The 16,010-nt window shown below is 44.6% G+C and overlaps 1 protein-coding gene across 3 annotated transcripts in view; it reads right to left on the bottom strand.

Moving 5' to 3' along the window:
• Positions 1 to 16,010, bottom strand: part of LOC144491354 (SH2/SH3 adapter protein NCK1-like) — a 211,749-nt gene that overhangs the window by 114,037 nt on the left and 81,702 nt on the right. For 2 of the 3 annotated variants that reach the window (XM_078209047.1, XM_078209049.1), the window contains one exon: positions 15,683 to 15,734. The exons of the other annotated variant lie outside the window; for it this stretch is intronic. The gene's annotated coding sequence lies outside the window, so the exon portion shown is untranslated. The remainder of the gene's footprint in view (positions 1 to 15,682; positions 15,735 to 16,010) is intronic. 3 annotated transcript variants of the gene reach the window in all.

Genomic DNA, 16,010 nt, shown 5'->3' on the forward strand with positions numbered 1-16,010 from the left:
TCTGGGAAAGGATGTATAGATAGTTTGAGTCATGTTGAGATCAAAAAGGAGGTATTGGGGTTCTTGAGAAACATCAAGGTGGACAAGTCCCCAGGGCCTGATGGGATATACCCCAGAATACTGAGAGAGGCAAGAGAGGAAATTGCTGGGGCCTTGAGAGAAATCTTTGTATCCTCACTGGCTACAGGGGAGGTCATGATGTGGAGATGCCGGCGTTGGACTGGGGTAAACACAGTAAGAGTTTTAACAACCTGGTGTTGTTAAAACTCTTACAGGGGAGGTCCCAGAGGATTGGAGAATAGCCAATGTTGTTCCTTTGTTTAAGAAGGGTAGCAAGAATAATCAAGGTAATTACAGGCCGGTGAGCCTTACATCAGTGGTAGGGAAATTATTGGAGAGGATTCTTTGTGACAGGATTTATTCCCACTTGGAAATAAGTGGACGTATTAGTGAGAGGCAACATGGTTTTGTGAAGGGGAGGTCGTGTCTCGCGAACTTGATTGAGTTTTTTGAGGAAGTGACGAAGATGATTGAGGAGGGTAGGGCAGTGGATGTTGTCTACATGGACTTCAGTAAGGCCTTTGACAAGGTCCCTCATGGCAGACTGGTGCAGAAGGTGAAGTCGCATGGGATCATAGGTGAGCTGGCAAGGTGGATACAAAACTGGCTCAGTCAAAGAAGGTAAGAAGTTTAACAACACCAGGTTAAAGTCCAACAGGTTTATTTGGTAGCAAAAGCCACACAAGCTTTCGAAGCTCTAAGCCCCTTCTTCAGGTGAGTGGGAATTCTGTTCACAAACAGAGTTTACAAAGACACAGACTCAATTTACATGAATAATGGTTGGAATGCGAATACTTACAACTAATCAAGTCTTTAAGAAACAAAACAATGGGAGTGGAGAGAGCATCAAGACAGGCTAAAAAGATGTGTATTGTCTCCAGACAAGACAGCCAGTGAAACTCTGCAGGTCCACGCAACTGTGGGCGTTACACCTGTGGGAAGTGCACCCATCTGCAGCTCCTCCAAAACCGTGTTAGGGAACTGGAGCTGGAGTTGGATGAACTTAGGATCATCAGGGACGCAGAGATGGCCATAGACACAAGCTTTAGGAATACAGTTACTCCGAGGATTGAAAACAGATGGGTGACGGTGAGAGGGGCTGGGAGGAAGCAATCCGTGCAGGGATCCCCGGTGGTCGTTCCCCTTAGCAACAAGTATTCCGCTTTGGATACGGTTGAGGGGGATGACATACCAGTGGGGAGCCGCAGTGAGAGGATCTCCAGCACTGTGTCCGTCTCTGTGGCTCGGGAGGGAAAGGGGGAGAGCGGGAGGGCGATAGTTATTGGGGACTCGTTAGTTAGAGGGATAGATAGGAGGTTCTGTGGCAGCAAAAGAGACTCACGGATGGTATGTTGCCTACCGGATGCCAAGGTCCGTGATGTCTCAGACCGTGTTTTCCAGATTCTGAAGGGGGAGGGGAAACAGTCACAAGTCACATTGGTACCAATGACATAGAGAAGGGACGGGGATTTAAAGCAGGAATTTCTGGAGCTGGGCTGGAAGCTGAGAGCCAAGACAAAACATGTGGTCATCTCTGGTACGTTGCCGGTACCACGTGATAGCGAGTTGAGGAACAGGGAGAGAGTGCAGTTAAATATGTGGTTGCAGGGATGGTGTAGGAGGGAGGGTTTCAGATACGTGGATAATTGGAACACGTTCTGGGGAAGGTGGGACCTGTACAAACAGGACGGGGTGCACCTGAACCAGAGGGGCACCAATATCCTCGGAGGGAAATTTGTTACGGCTCTTCAGGGGGGTTTAAACTAATTTGTCAGGGGAGTGGGAAAGGGAGTTGTAGTCCAGAAGTCAGTGAGGGTGGTGAGGTATTGGGGAAGGTATCAGGGTCAAGGGTGGGTACTGGTAGACAGGAAGGTGGGTTGAAGTGTGTCTACTTCAATGCAAGGAGCATCCGGAACAAGGTAGATGAACTTGGGGCGTGGATTGGTACTTGGGACTACGATGTTGTGGCCATTACGGAGACGTGGGTAGAACAAGGACAGGAATGGTTGTTGGACGTTCCGGGGTATAGATGTTTCACTAAGTGTAGGGAAGCTGGTAAAAGAGGTGGAGGAGTGGCATTGTTAATCAAGGATAGTTTAACGGCTGCGGAAAGGCACTTCGTGGGGGATCTGCACACTGAGGTAATATGGGCTGAAGTTAGAAATAGGAAAGGAGCGGTCACGTTGCTAGGAGTTTACTATAGGCCCCCAAATAGTAATAGAGATGTGGAGGAAGAAATTGCTAAGCAGATTATGGATATGTGTGGGGGTCACAGGGTAGTTGTCATGGGGGACTTTAACTTTCCAAATATTGATTGGAACCTTTGTAGGTCAAATAGTTTGGATGGGGCAGTTTTTGTGCAGTGTGTGCGGGAGGGTTTCCTGACACAATACGTGGATGGGCCGACTAGAGGTGAGGCCACATTGGATTTGGTACTGGGAAATGAACCGGGCCAAGTGTTAGATTTGGTTGTGGGAGAGCAATTTGGAGATAGTGACCACAATTCGGTGTCTTTTGTTATTGCAATGGAGAGGGATAGGGCCGTACGGCAGGGCAAGGTTTACAATTGGGGGAGGGGTAATTATGATGCGATTAGGCAAGAATTAGGGGGCATAAGTTGGGAACAGAAACTGTCAGAGAAAGGAACTAATGAAAAGTGGAACTTTTTCAAGGAACAAATACTGGATGTCCTTGATAGGTATGTTCCTGTCAGGCAGGGAGGAAATGGCCGAGTGAGGGAACCATGGTTCACAAAAGAGGTGGAATGTCTTGTGAAAAGGAAGAGGGAAGCTTATGTAGGGATGAGGAAACAAGGTTCAGATGGCTCGATTGAGGGTTACAAGTTAGCAAGGAATGAGCTAAAAAAGGGGCTTAGGAGAGCTAGGAGGGGACATGAGAAGTCCTTGGCGGGTCGGATCAAGGAAAACCCCAAGGCTTTTTACTCTTATGTGAGGAATAAAAGAATGACCAGGGTGAGGTTAGGGCCGGTCAAGGACAGTAGTGGGAACTTGTGTATGGAGTCAGTAGAGATAGGCGAGGTGATGAATGAATACTTTTCTTCAGTGTTCACCAAGGAGAGGGGCCATGTTTTTGAGGAAGAGAAGGTGTTACAGGCTAATAGGCTGGAGGAAATAGATGTTCGGAGGGAGGATGTCTTGGCAGTTTTGAATAAACTGAAGGTCGATAAGTCCCCTGGGCCTGATGAAATGTATCCTAGGATTCTGTGGGAGGCGAGGGATGAGATTGCAGAGCCTTTGGCGTTGATCTTTGGGTCCTCGCTGTCCACGGGGATGGTGCCAGAGGACTGGAGAATGGCGAATGTTGTTCCTCTGTTTAAGAAAGGGAATAGAAATGACCCTGGTAATTATAGACCGGTTAGTCTTACTTCGGTGGTTGGTAAATTGATGGAAAGGGTCCTTAGGGATGGGATTTACGACCATTTAGAAAGATGCGGATTAATCCGAGATAGTCAGCACGGATTCGTGAAGGGCAAGTCGTGCCTCACAAATTTGATAGAATTTTTTGAGGAGGTAACTAAGTGTGTTGATGAAGGTAGGGCAGTTGATGTCATATACATGGATTTTAGTAAGGCGTTTGATAAGGTCCCCCATGGTCGGCTTATGATGAAAGTGAGGAGGTGTGGGATAGAGGGAAAGTTGGCCGATTGGATAGGTAACTGGCTGTCTGACCGAAGACAGAGGGTGGTGGTCGATGGAAAATTTTCGGATTGGAGGCAGGTTGCTAGCGGTGTGCCGCAGGGATCAGTGCTTGGTCCTCTGCTCTTTGTGATTTTTATTAATGACTTCGAGGAGGGGGCTGAAGGGTGGATCAGTAAATTTGCTGATGACACCAAGATTGGTGGAGTAGTGGATGAGGTGGAGGGCTGTTGTAGGCTGCAAAGAGACATAGATAGGATGCAAAGCTGGGCTGAAAAATGGCAAATGGAGTTTAACCCTGATAAATGTGAGGTGATTCATTTTGGTAGGACAAATTTAAATGTGGATTACAGGGTCAAAGGTAGGGTTCTGAAGACTGTGGAGGAACAGAGAGATCTTGGGGTCCATATCCACAGATCTCTAAAGGTTGCCACTCAAGTGGATAGAGCTGTGAAGAAGGCCTATAGTGTGTTAGCTTTTATTAACAGGGGGTTGGAGTTTAAGAGCCGTGGGGTTATGCTGCAACTGTACAGGACCTTGGTGAGACCACATTTGGAATATTGTGTGCAGTTCTGGTCACCTCACTATAAGAAGGATGTGGAAGCGCTGGAAAGAGTGCAGAGGAGATTTACCAGGATGCTGCCTGGTTTGGAGGGTAGGTCTTATGAGGAAAGGTTGAGGGAGCTAGGGCTGTTCTCTCTGGAGCGGAGGAGGCTGAGGGGAGACTTAATAGAGGTGTATAAAATGATGAAGGGGATAGATAGAGTGAACGTTCAAAGACTATTTCCTCGGGTGGATGGAGCTCTTACAAGGGGGCATAACTATAGGGTTCGTGGTGGGAGATACAGGACGGATATCAGAGGTAGGTTCTTTACGCAGAGAGTGGTTGGGGTGTGGAATGGACTGCCTGCAGTGATAGTGGAGTCAGACACTTTAGAAACATTTAAGCGGTTATTGGATAGGCACATGGAGCACACCAGGATGATAGGGAGTGGGATAGCTTGATCTTGGTTTCAGATAAAGCTCGGCACAACATCGTGGGCCGAAGGGCCTGTTCTGTGCTGTACTGTTCTATGTTCTATGTTCTATGTTACAAATAGTGTGACATGAACCCAATATCCCGGTTGAGGCCGTCCGCGTGTGTGCGGAACTTGGCTATCAGTTTCTGCTCAGCGACTCTGCGCTGTCGTGTGTCACGAAGGCCACTCTGCACTTCAGCGGTCACGGGCATTCGGCCTCTGATATTCGGGTAAGCGTTCTCCAAGGCGGCCTTCGCGACACACGACAGCGCAGAGTCGCTGAGCAGAAACTGATAGCCAAGTTCCGCACACACGCGGACGGCCTCAACCGGGATATTGGGTTCATGTCACACTATTTGTAACGCCCACAGTTGCGTGGACCTGCAGAGTTTCACTGGCTGTCTTGTCTGGAGACAATACACGTCTTTTTAGCCTGTCTTGATGCTCTCTCCACTCCCATTGTTTTGTTTCTTAAAGACTTGATTAGTTGTAAGTATTCACATTCCAACCATTATTCATGTAAATTGAGTCTGTGTCTTTATAAACTCTGTTTGTGAACAGAATTCCCACTCGCCTGAAGAAGGGGCTTAGAGCTTCGAAAGCTTGTGTGGCTTTTGCTACCAAATAAACCTGTTGGACTTTAACCTGGTGTTGTTAAACTTCTTACTGTGTTTACCCCAGTCCAACGCCGGCATCTCCACATCAGTCAAAGAAGACAGAGGGTAGCAGTGGAAGGGTGCGTTTCTGAATGGAGAGCTGTGACAAGTGGCGTTCCTCAGGGATCAGTGCTGGGACCTTTGCTATATAAATAAATTATTTGGAGGAAAATGTAACTGGATTGATTAGTAAGTTTGCGGACGAGACAACGGTTGGTGGAATTGCGGATAGCGATGAGGACCTTCAGAGGATACAGCAGGATATAGATCAGTTGGAGACTTGGGCGGAGAGATGGCAGATGGAGTTTAATCTGGACAAATGTGAGGTAATGCATTTTGGAAGGTCTACAGATAGGAAATATACAGTAAATGGCAGAACCCTTAAGGGTATTGATAGGCAAAGGGATCTAGCTGTACAGGTACACAGGTCACTGAAAGTGGCAATGCAGGTGGAGAAGGTAGTCAAGAAGGCATACGGCATGCTTGCCTTCATCGGCCGAGGTATTGAGTTCAAAAATTGGCAAGTCATGTTGACGCTTTACAGAACCTTTGTGAGGCCGCACTTGGGATATAGTGTTCAATTCTGGTCGTCACACTACCAGAAGGATGTGGAGGCTTTGGAGAGGGTACAGAAAAGATTTACCAAGATGTTGCCTGGTATGGAGGGCATTAGCTATGAGGAGAGGTTGGAGAAACTTGGTTTGTTCTCACTAGAGCGACGGAGGTTGAGGGGAGACCTGATAGAAGTCTACAAGATTATGAGAGGCATGGACAGAGTGGATAGTCAGAAGCTTTTTCCCAGGGTGGAAGAGTCAATTACGAAGGGGCATAGGTTTAAGGTGCGAGGGGCAAGTTTTAAAGGAGATGTACGAGGCAGATTTTTTACACAGAGTGGTGGGTGCCTGGAACTCGTTGCCAGGGGAGGTAGTGGAAGCAGATACGGTAGTGACTTTTAAGGGGCATCTGGACAAGTACATGAATGAGATGGGAATAGAGGGATATGGTCCCCGGAAGCATAGGGGGTTTTAGTTAAGTCAGGCAGCATGGTTGGTGCAGGCTTGGAGGGCCGAAGGGCCTGTTCCTGTGCTATAATTTTCTTTGTTCTATAGAAAAGGTTTACCAGGTTGTTGCCTGGTATTAGCTATGAGGAGAGATTGAATAAACTGGGATTGTTTTCCCTGGAAAGACAGAGGCTGAGGGGCAACCTGATAGAAGTTTATAAAATTATGAGGGGCACAGATAAGGTGAACAGTTGGAAGCTTTTTCCTCAGGGCATTGGAAATTGCAGGGGAAGTTTCTTCACTTCCCCCGCCTGGTGGGGGCCTGGAATGCACTGCCAAGTGAGGCAGCCACGTTAGCAATATTTAAGACTTATCTGGATAGACACATGAACAGGTGGGGAATAAAGGGATACAGGTGGTTGGTCTAGATGGGACAACATGATCGGCGCAAGCTTGGTGGGCCGAAGAGCCTGTTCCTGTGCTGTACTGTTCTTTATTCTTTATAGGAGACATATTGCAAATTATCTTCCTCGACAGCCACTTATATCTGGGTTCTGTTGTGCACCGACATGTTAACTCTTTAGAAATGATATGACTTTATTTGTTATTTTAAAGTTAACAGCACAGTAGATTTAGCCAAGGCTGACCCACACAGACCAGGAAGATTCAAAGCCTAGGTGTGAAGCAGTGCTGCAATTTCCTTTAACACCCATGTTTGAGGTTGTTGCAGCGAGGCAGAACAGCAAGAACTCTGTTTCTGATCACTTAGCTTTCACAAGAATGTTTGCTTTGAAATAAACAAGTCTCTTCAGGTGTCTTAATTTCTCTAGTCTGCCCATTCACTCTAACTTGTCCCCATCTGAGCCTGCTAAACTCTGTGCTCTCCAGTCTGATCCCAACCTGCTGACAAGGGTGCTGCTGTTGTCTCATGCAACAATCTCGACCTCCCAGAGGAAAAATGTTCACTTTCAATCCTTCTTCCTATCTCCCCTGGAGCATTACTCACCACTGAACCATCAAGCCGTTGTTTCCAGGTGTGTCAATCTAACTACCTCTGGAAATCTTCCCCCCCCATAGACTCCAACCTCAGGACAGACCTGCTTCTATCACCATCCCAAAATCCACAAGCAGGACTGTCCCAGTAGACAATTCACTCTGTCCTTGCCTTGTTGGACATTTTCATACTTGGACATTTTTTTCCCCTTGTCCAGTCTCTTCCCACCTAACATTTCTGGTGCCCTACATCATTTCAACAATGACTAGTCCCAACTGCCTCCTCTGCACTATAGACATCCAATCTCTCTATATTTCCATCGTCCATCAGGACAATTGGAGGCTCTCTGCTTCTGCCTTGAACAATGGCCCAAACAGTTCCCATCCACCACCACCTCTCTCTGCCCAACCAGTTCTGGTGAAGGGTGATCCAGCCTTGAAACGTTGGCTCTATTCTCCCTCCACAGATGCTGCCAGATCTGCTGAGATTTTCCAGCATTTCGTTTCATATGGTTCATATTTGACGCTTTACTTCCCCGACATCTGTCTCCATTCCTGGAGATAGGCTGTCTAATAAAATTTATTTTGAACCCACTGACTCCACAATGACCTAGACCACTGGTTCCCAACCTTTTCAGTAACACGGCACACTTCAATGAGACAAACAATTCCAAAGCACGTCCACTTTTTCTCAGCTAAATCGATTGCTCATAACACCCCACAATGTAGTAGCAAAATGACAATGGACAATCATAGATGAGGGACGGGGCATTGGGAGCACCACAATTCAGCAATCCACTACAAGTGAAGGGCTTCCTCATTGTGTGGCCATTCATCCTGTGTGCTCAGTTTAAAATTGGCATTCAACTGAACTACAGTTTAATTCAATGTCATTATATTCAGTGTAACAATAATTCCAGTTAAAATATTAATAGGTATTAGACATGTGAAGATATACCAATCAATGCCAACCAGAAAACAAAAAATTGTTACACTGTGATATAATTGGTGCCCACACCATATGAAAACAACCTCTTTTACATTTACCAAGTTAAATGTTAAATCTAAACACCAAAGCTAGTTTATTGTAATGCATTGTACGTGCTTGTAATTGCAAGATATGAATTTAATTTCACAGTCCTTAACAAGGCATATATCATTTATTTATTCTCCTTTAACAACACATGGTTTACATTGACATAATTTTATGTTGCACTCTGTAAATCTGTTACATATCCCTGCTGTGTGCCAAATGATAGCAATATGTTTAGTATTAGATAATTACTACATTGATTTACAAAGATTGTTTTCTGTGGGTGATAAACTAGGTGTAAGAACGCCAAGTCAAGGTGTCTTGTGCTATTTAGTGTTTATTGTTTGGAATTTTTATTCATAATAATTGATTCCCTTATACTGCGTACATGTGTGCGAAAACAATTAGCTAAAAAGTATTAGAAATAAATACAAGTCTTCAACATCTTACTATTTTGTATTGCGTATATTTCATTCTGCCTGGAAGGTTTCTGAATTGCCTACTTCTTTCCCCATAGAATATCACCAAATACTCGAAAGAGAGCCTATGTCTTATTGACCAGGAGATTAATTCATTTGTTCACCTTGCAATTTACATTGTTCATGTTTTTGTTAAACACATTATGGTTCAGGTCTGAAACTCCAAAGTGCTTTATGGAGCCCGCCTGGATCTGTTTTGCCTCTTAAATTTGGCTCGGATAAGCACGTGATGTCTCACTTCAGGTATAGTTCAAATGATCCACGAGAGAGAGTTTACCAAATAAAGTTTATTTAAGAATATAGTTAACATGTAGAGTTGGAAAATTTGCAAGAACTCTTATCAATTACAAACAAGAAACAATCAACCACTATAATCTATAACCTTTAACAAATGTATCTAATGTGTTGCAATCAAACTGATCCTGTAGTTTAACACAGCAAAGACGAATGCTCACATCATACTGAACTTGCGTCCTTTGGATGAAGTCTGCAGTGCTCTGGATAGACTCAGAACAGTTTGAAGTCAGAACAGCTTCCTAAAACACCAGGGACTCTGGGCAATCCACCAACAGCTGATTTTCCCCTTCAGAATGGCAAGTCCTTGCTTTCAGATGACCAGCAGAATTTCCATAACCAGAGAGAGAGAATTATTTCAGCTTGATGCCCCTTCTAAAATTAAAACTCAAACTGCAGCTCCAAACCGAAAATGAAAAAAACTCCTATCACCTGACCTGCCAACCAGTTCTCCTAACAATGCAGAGTCATGAACATCCCAGGGAAAATAAACAAACCTGTTAGGCAGCAATGAAAAGACTCTCGTAGACAGCCTGGCAACAATGAGAAAAACAAACTGAAAAAAAGTTTGCTTACAACTGCAGAGTACGTCTAAAAAAAACACTTCTTAAAGGTACACTAACATCACACACAATTCTAAATAGTCAAATCTCTTGGGTGAAGTTTCCAGCATCATCACAAGACCATAAGATATAGGAGCAGAACTAGGCCATTCAGCCCATCGAGTCTGCTCCACCATTCAATCATGGCTGATAGGTTTCTCATCCCCATTCTCCTGTCTTCTACCCATAACCCTTGATCCCCTTATTGATCAAGAACCTATCTATCTCTATTTTAAAGACACTCAATGAACGAGCTTCCACAGCCCTCTGTGGCAATGAGTTCCACAGACTCACCACCCTCTGACTGAAAAACGTCCTCCTCATCTCAATTTTAAAGGAGAGTCCCTTCACTCTGAGGTTGTGCCCTTAAGTTCTCATCTCTCCCGCGAGTGGAAATATCCTCTCCACTCTATCTAGGCCTCTCAGTCTTCTGCAAGTTTAATTGGATCCCCCTCATCCTTCTAAACTTTGAGTATAGACTCAGACTCTTCAACTGCTCCCAATATGACAAACACTTCATTCCTGGGATCATTCTTGTGAACCTCCTCTGGACCCCCTCCAAGACCAGTACATCCTTCTTTAGGTATGAGGTCCAAAACTGCTCACAAAATTCCAAATGGGGTCTGACCAGAGCCTTATACAGCCTCAGCAGTACATCCCTGCTCTTGCATTCTAGCCCTTTAGAAATGAATTTGTCTTCCTAACTGCCAACTGAAACTGCACGTTAACCTTGAGAGTTCTGAACCAGGACTTCCAAGTCCCTTTGTACTTCAGATTTCCAAAGCCTTTCCCCATTTAAAAAATAGTCTACGCCTCTATCCTTCCTACCAAAGTGCATAACCTCACACTTTTCCACATTGTAATCCATCTGCCACTTCTTTGCCCATTCGCTTAATCTGTCTAAGTCATTCTTTAGCCTCCCCACTTCCTCAACATTACCTGTCCCTCTACAGATCTTTGTATCATCCGCAAATTTAGCAAACATGCCCTCAGTTCCATCTTCCAGATCATTAATGTACATAGTGAAAAATTGTAGTCCCAACACCGATCCCTGTGGAACACCACTAGTCCCCTTATCCCCATTCTCTGCCTGTCTGTCTGTCAGCCAATCTTCTATCCATAGCAGCACCTTGCCTCCAAAAGCCGAGCTGCAAGAAGTTACCAGGTGACCTGGTGGTCATACCTGCCTGTCCTATTGGTAGCTTTCTGCATTTGCTTGCTTATTGACCAGTTATTTTTATTGATGTTCTAAAATTGCTGTACATTAAGAATCACTATTTCTTTCCATGATGACACCATTTGGATAACTGCCGCTGTCTTTTAGAATTTGCTAATATATAACATGTGTTAAATATGAAAAACATTGTTCTGTGAATTGGAGGCACGTATGTACTTATAGAAATAACATTTTGACTTACTGTTCCATTTACTATAAGAGTTTTATTTTTAAGTGCAACTAGTGCGAGGTGATCAAATTGGAATCAGCAGAGATTGGTTGAATAGCAATCTGGATACATTCAAACTGAGATCCCTGGGAATGCAGAGAAACACATAGACCCAATCAACCTGGCTGAAGGGAATTCAATCCAACGATGCACAAATACATAATCAGTGAAATTCTTTATTCTACTGTGACATTAAATGAAAAAAGAGAATTTAGTGTTTGGGGCATTCAGTTTAAAAGTTGGCAAGTCTTGTTGCAGCTTTATAGAACCTTAGTGGGGCCGCACTTGGAATATACGGGCGGCACGGTAGCACAGTGGTTAGCACTGCTGCTTCACAGCTCCAGGGTCCCGGGTTCGATTCTCGGCTCGCGTCACTGTCTGTGTGGAGTTTGCACATTCTCCTCGTGTCTGCGTGGGTTTCCTCCGGGTGCTCCGGTTTCCTCCCACAGTCCAAAGATGTGCGGGTTAGGTTGATTGGCCAGGTTAAAAATTGCCCCTTAGAGTCCTGGGATGTGTAGGTTAGAGGGATTAGCGGGTAAATATGTGGGGGTAGGGCCTGGGTGGGATTGTGGTCGGTGCAGACTCGATGGGCTGAATGGCCTCCTTCTGCACTGTAGGGTTTCTATGATTTCTATAGTGTTCAATTCTGGTCGCCACACTACCAGAAGGATGTGGAAGCTTTGGAGAGGGTACAGAAATCTTAGAATCTTAGAAACCCTACAGCACAGAAAGAGGCCATTCGGCCCATTGGGTCTGCACCGACCACAATCCCACCCAGGCCCTACCCCCATATTCCTACATATTTACCCACTAATCTCTCTAACCTACCCATCGCAGAACACTAAGAGCAATTTTTTTTAGCATGGCCAATCAACCTAACCTGCACATCTTTGGACTGTGGGAGGAAACCAGAGCACCTGGAGGAAACCCACGCAGACACGAGGAGAATGTGCAAACTCCACACAGACAGTGACCCAAGCCGGGAATCGAACCCAGGTCCCTGGAGCTGTGAAGCAGCAGTGCTAACCACTGTGCTACCGTGCTGCCCCAGAAAAGATTTACCAGGATGTTGCCTGGTATGGAGGGCATTAGCTATGAGGAGAGGTTGGAGAAACTCGGTTTGTTCTCACTGGAACGACAGAGGTGAGGAGCGACCTGATAGAAGTCTACAAGATTATGAGGGGCATGGACAGAGTGGATAGTCAGAAGCTTCTTCCCAGGGTGGAAGAGTCAATTACTGGGGGGCATAGGTTTAAGGGACAAGATGCACGAGGCAAGGTTTTTTTTTTTTACACAGAGGGTGGTGGGTGCCTGGAACTCACTGCTGGGAGAGGTAGTGGAAGCAGATACGATAGTGAGTTTTAAGGGGCGTCTGGGCAAATACATGAATAGGATGGGAATGGAGGGATATGGTCCCCAGAAGGGTAGGTGGTTTTAGCTCAGTCAAGCAACATGGTCAGTGCAGGCTTGGAGGGCCGAAGAGCCGGTTCCTGTGCTGTAATTTTCTTTGTTTGTTTAATTAATGGAGAAATCAAAGTAAAATATTTGCAAATGTTTGCTAGATCAATCTACTTTGAGCCTTGAACAGAATAGCACTGGTACCTCCTCAGAAGGGTACAACAGTCACAATATCAAATAACAAATTGGAATACTGCTTGGATTATTCATGTAAATTGTCACTTACTCTAAAGTATTGACCTCTTGTAACATATTCAGAGTTAACCCATTGCCAAGGCCCTCGGGATTGTTGCTATGGTAACAGGAGGCATGGGTGGTTCATGCTCAGCCTGTAGGGAAGAGAACAGATTTTGAACACAGCGTTGGAGCGGCAGCTACAGCGGTAGCCGGGCGGTCGCTGAGAGAAACAGTTGGGGCTTGTCGGGTGGCTTGGTGCAAAGGCGCATGTGCAGGAGTACCAGCTGTTGCAGCATACTTGCACCCTCACAGCAGTTGGGAACCACAGAGCGACCCTACACCCTGCCTCCTGTAAGGACTCCATTACATTCTCCCAGTTTCTCTGCCGCATATACACTGATCATGCCACCTTTGAAAATTGAGCAACAAAAAAAATAGACCAGAAGCACAGTTTGATGTTGGCAAAAATGGTGGAATCTTCCACTCTGCCCCGTGTGATTGGCAGGGCCCATGAACATATTGAACTTATTTTCCGCATATCTGTTCTCATCTCTTGCACTCCCTTCTAGAACTGCTGTAAGGTTCCCCTTTTCCTCACTTTCCACCCCATCACATTCAAAGGATCATCCTCCACCATTTCTGCCAACATCAGACACACCTTCTCCTTGTCAGGATTCCAAAGGGGCACACTTATCCGCTCCTCAATCACCAAATACCTCATCTCCTTCCCATGCACTCATTGGAGGTGTAATGTCTGCCCTTTTACTCCCTCCCTCCACACCATTCAAGGACCCAAATACTCCTTCCAGGTGAAGAAATGATTTCTTCTTCTCCTTTCTACTAAGTATACAATATATGCTGCTCACAATGTAGTCTCCTCTACATTGGGAGATTAGGTAACTGTAGTGTGGAACACCCCCAGTCAGTCAATCAGTAAACATGACCCCGAGCTTCCAGTTGGTTGCCATTTAAGTCACCACCTTGTTCTCACACTCACATTTCTGTCCTTGGCCAACTGCAGTGTTTCAGTGAAGCTCAACGCAAGCTCAAAGAACAGCACCTCATCACTGGATAAGGCATTTTACAGCCGTCCAAACTTAAAGTTGAGTTAAACAATTTCAGACCATGAACTCTGTCACCCATTTTGTATTTTTTATGACTATGTGTTGGCCACAGTTTCGTTACAGCAAATTGTGTCTGCACCATGAGCAATTCCGAATGAGCAATTCACAAAGTGCCATTCCCCCACCTGTTCCCTTTAAGTGAATCTTGTTTTTCACGTTTTTGCTTTCCGATACGGTTGTTCATTATTCTGCCATTCTTACGCACTCTGGACAAATGTTTTTTTTCTTTATTACAACATTTACCATTCTTTTTGCCTTTTGTTTGATGACATCTTTGTCACTTAATCACACCTGCCCTCTATCCTATCCCAGACTCTCTCATGTTCTTCCTTCCCCACTGTCTTTTTAACAACATGACACCCATATATTTTTACCTCCCTACAGCTCTAAAAAGAGTCAGACGCAACTCAAAACATTAACTTTGTTTCTCTTTCCACAGATGCTACCAGAGCTGCTGAGTATTTCCAACACTTTGGGCAGGATTTTCTGTGCCCCGTGCTTCACGGTAACAGAAGCAGCTCTCCATTGGCAGGATTTTCTGGCCCACCGCTGTCAATGCAGTTTCCTGTTGGTTGCAGCCCCATTGCTGGGAAACGATCAACTGGAGCAGAGTGGCTGGAAAATTTCAGCTTTCGTTTTTATGTCCGCAACTAATGTTGGATTGAACAAAGATCTCAATTTCCCTTCTCAAGCAAACAGAGGTTTCAGATTGCTACTTTCCAGTCCCCTTGCAAAATTGCAGTCCACACTTCTTCTGCATCCTCGCAGTCTCTCTTCAACAACTGGAGGAATCATGGAAGGCGCTAGCCCCTTATCCATCTTTGGTTTTATTTTCTCAGACGCAATTCATCTATAGGTACCTCTAGTAATTCTCCTCTAGTAAGTCTATACTTTACTTACACTATCATTTTCAAAAACTAAACCTATTTAATATCACCACCATATCATCATGCGCTACAAGTAGATCCTTGTATGGTGGTGAGTGGATGGGAGCATAACATCACAAAGAGATTGTAGGTGGAGAGAGTTGGTAAAACTGGCAGATGAATTTCAATGCCATGTGAGGTCAATCCAAAGAAAGAGAATGAACCCAAATACTTAATAAGTGGTGAAAAGCGAGGAATAGTGAGAGTCCAAAAGAAATTGTGATCCATGTACAGATCCAATTAAAAAAGGTTAAGGGAATGTTAGCCTTTATATCATCTTGTGCAATAGAAACAGAAAGTGGAGAAAGTTTTGCTACAGCTATACAAAAGCTGATTAGAGCACATCGCAAGGAGTACTGTGTACTTGTTCCAAACACTACTGCTTCAAAACACGTTAGTCTTGGAAAAATACTAGTGTAGATTTTTATCTTCCAGTGAAGATGGTCCACTGTTCATCATGATTGCTAACTTTGCTGCCCACTTAATTTAAGTTAGATCTATTTATGGCTCATTGAGCTTGGCCTTTTCCAGTTCAAAGACTCCTTTGTACAAGATAGTCAAGGTGATCAAACCATTTGATCCAAAAAAAAAACGGGTAATTAATGAACTGTAACAATTCACACATCAACATTTAAATCACTTTTTTTTTTAAATGAGTAAAATTGCATAGGGTCAACTAACATTTCTGGGTATTCCACAATTAAATGAAGAAGTTGTTTTTGCTTACTCCCGCCGGTAAACATAAAATGAAAATTCTACCTGTGCCACATCAAACCAGCCAGCCTCAGAGAGTATCCTGTCCAACAGTGAGCTGAAAGTAAAAAAAAAAATTAAATTCAACACATTATCTGCTTGCTCCTCGTCCCAACATTTCTTTTTTCTGTACGAGTAAACAGCAGAAGAAAATTGGTCACGTTTTCTGACCTAACGGCAATCATTTTTCACGCAAAACTGGCACTGTGATTGTGTCACGCGTTTTTGGGTCACTTTTGCATTAATTTATTTTGTAAATGATTTCTCAAGGGCAATTAGGGATGGGCAATAAATGCTGGCCTAGCCAAGGGCACCCACACTCTGAAGAATAATT

This window comes from Mustelus asterias, chromosome 3 (genome assembly GCF_964213995.1).
Source record: "Mustelus asterias chromosome 3, sMusAst1.hap1.1, whole genome shotgun sequence".
Classification (NCBI taxonomy): Eukaryota; Metazoa; Chordata; class Chondrichthyes; order Carcharhiniformes; family Triakidae; genus Mustelus; species Mustelus asterias.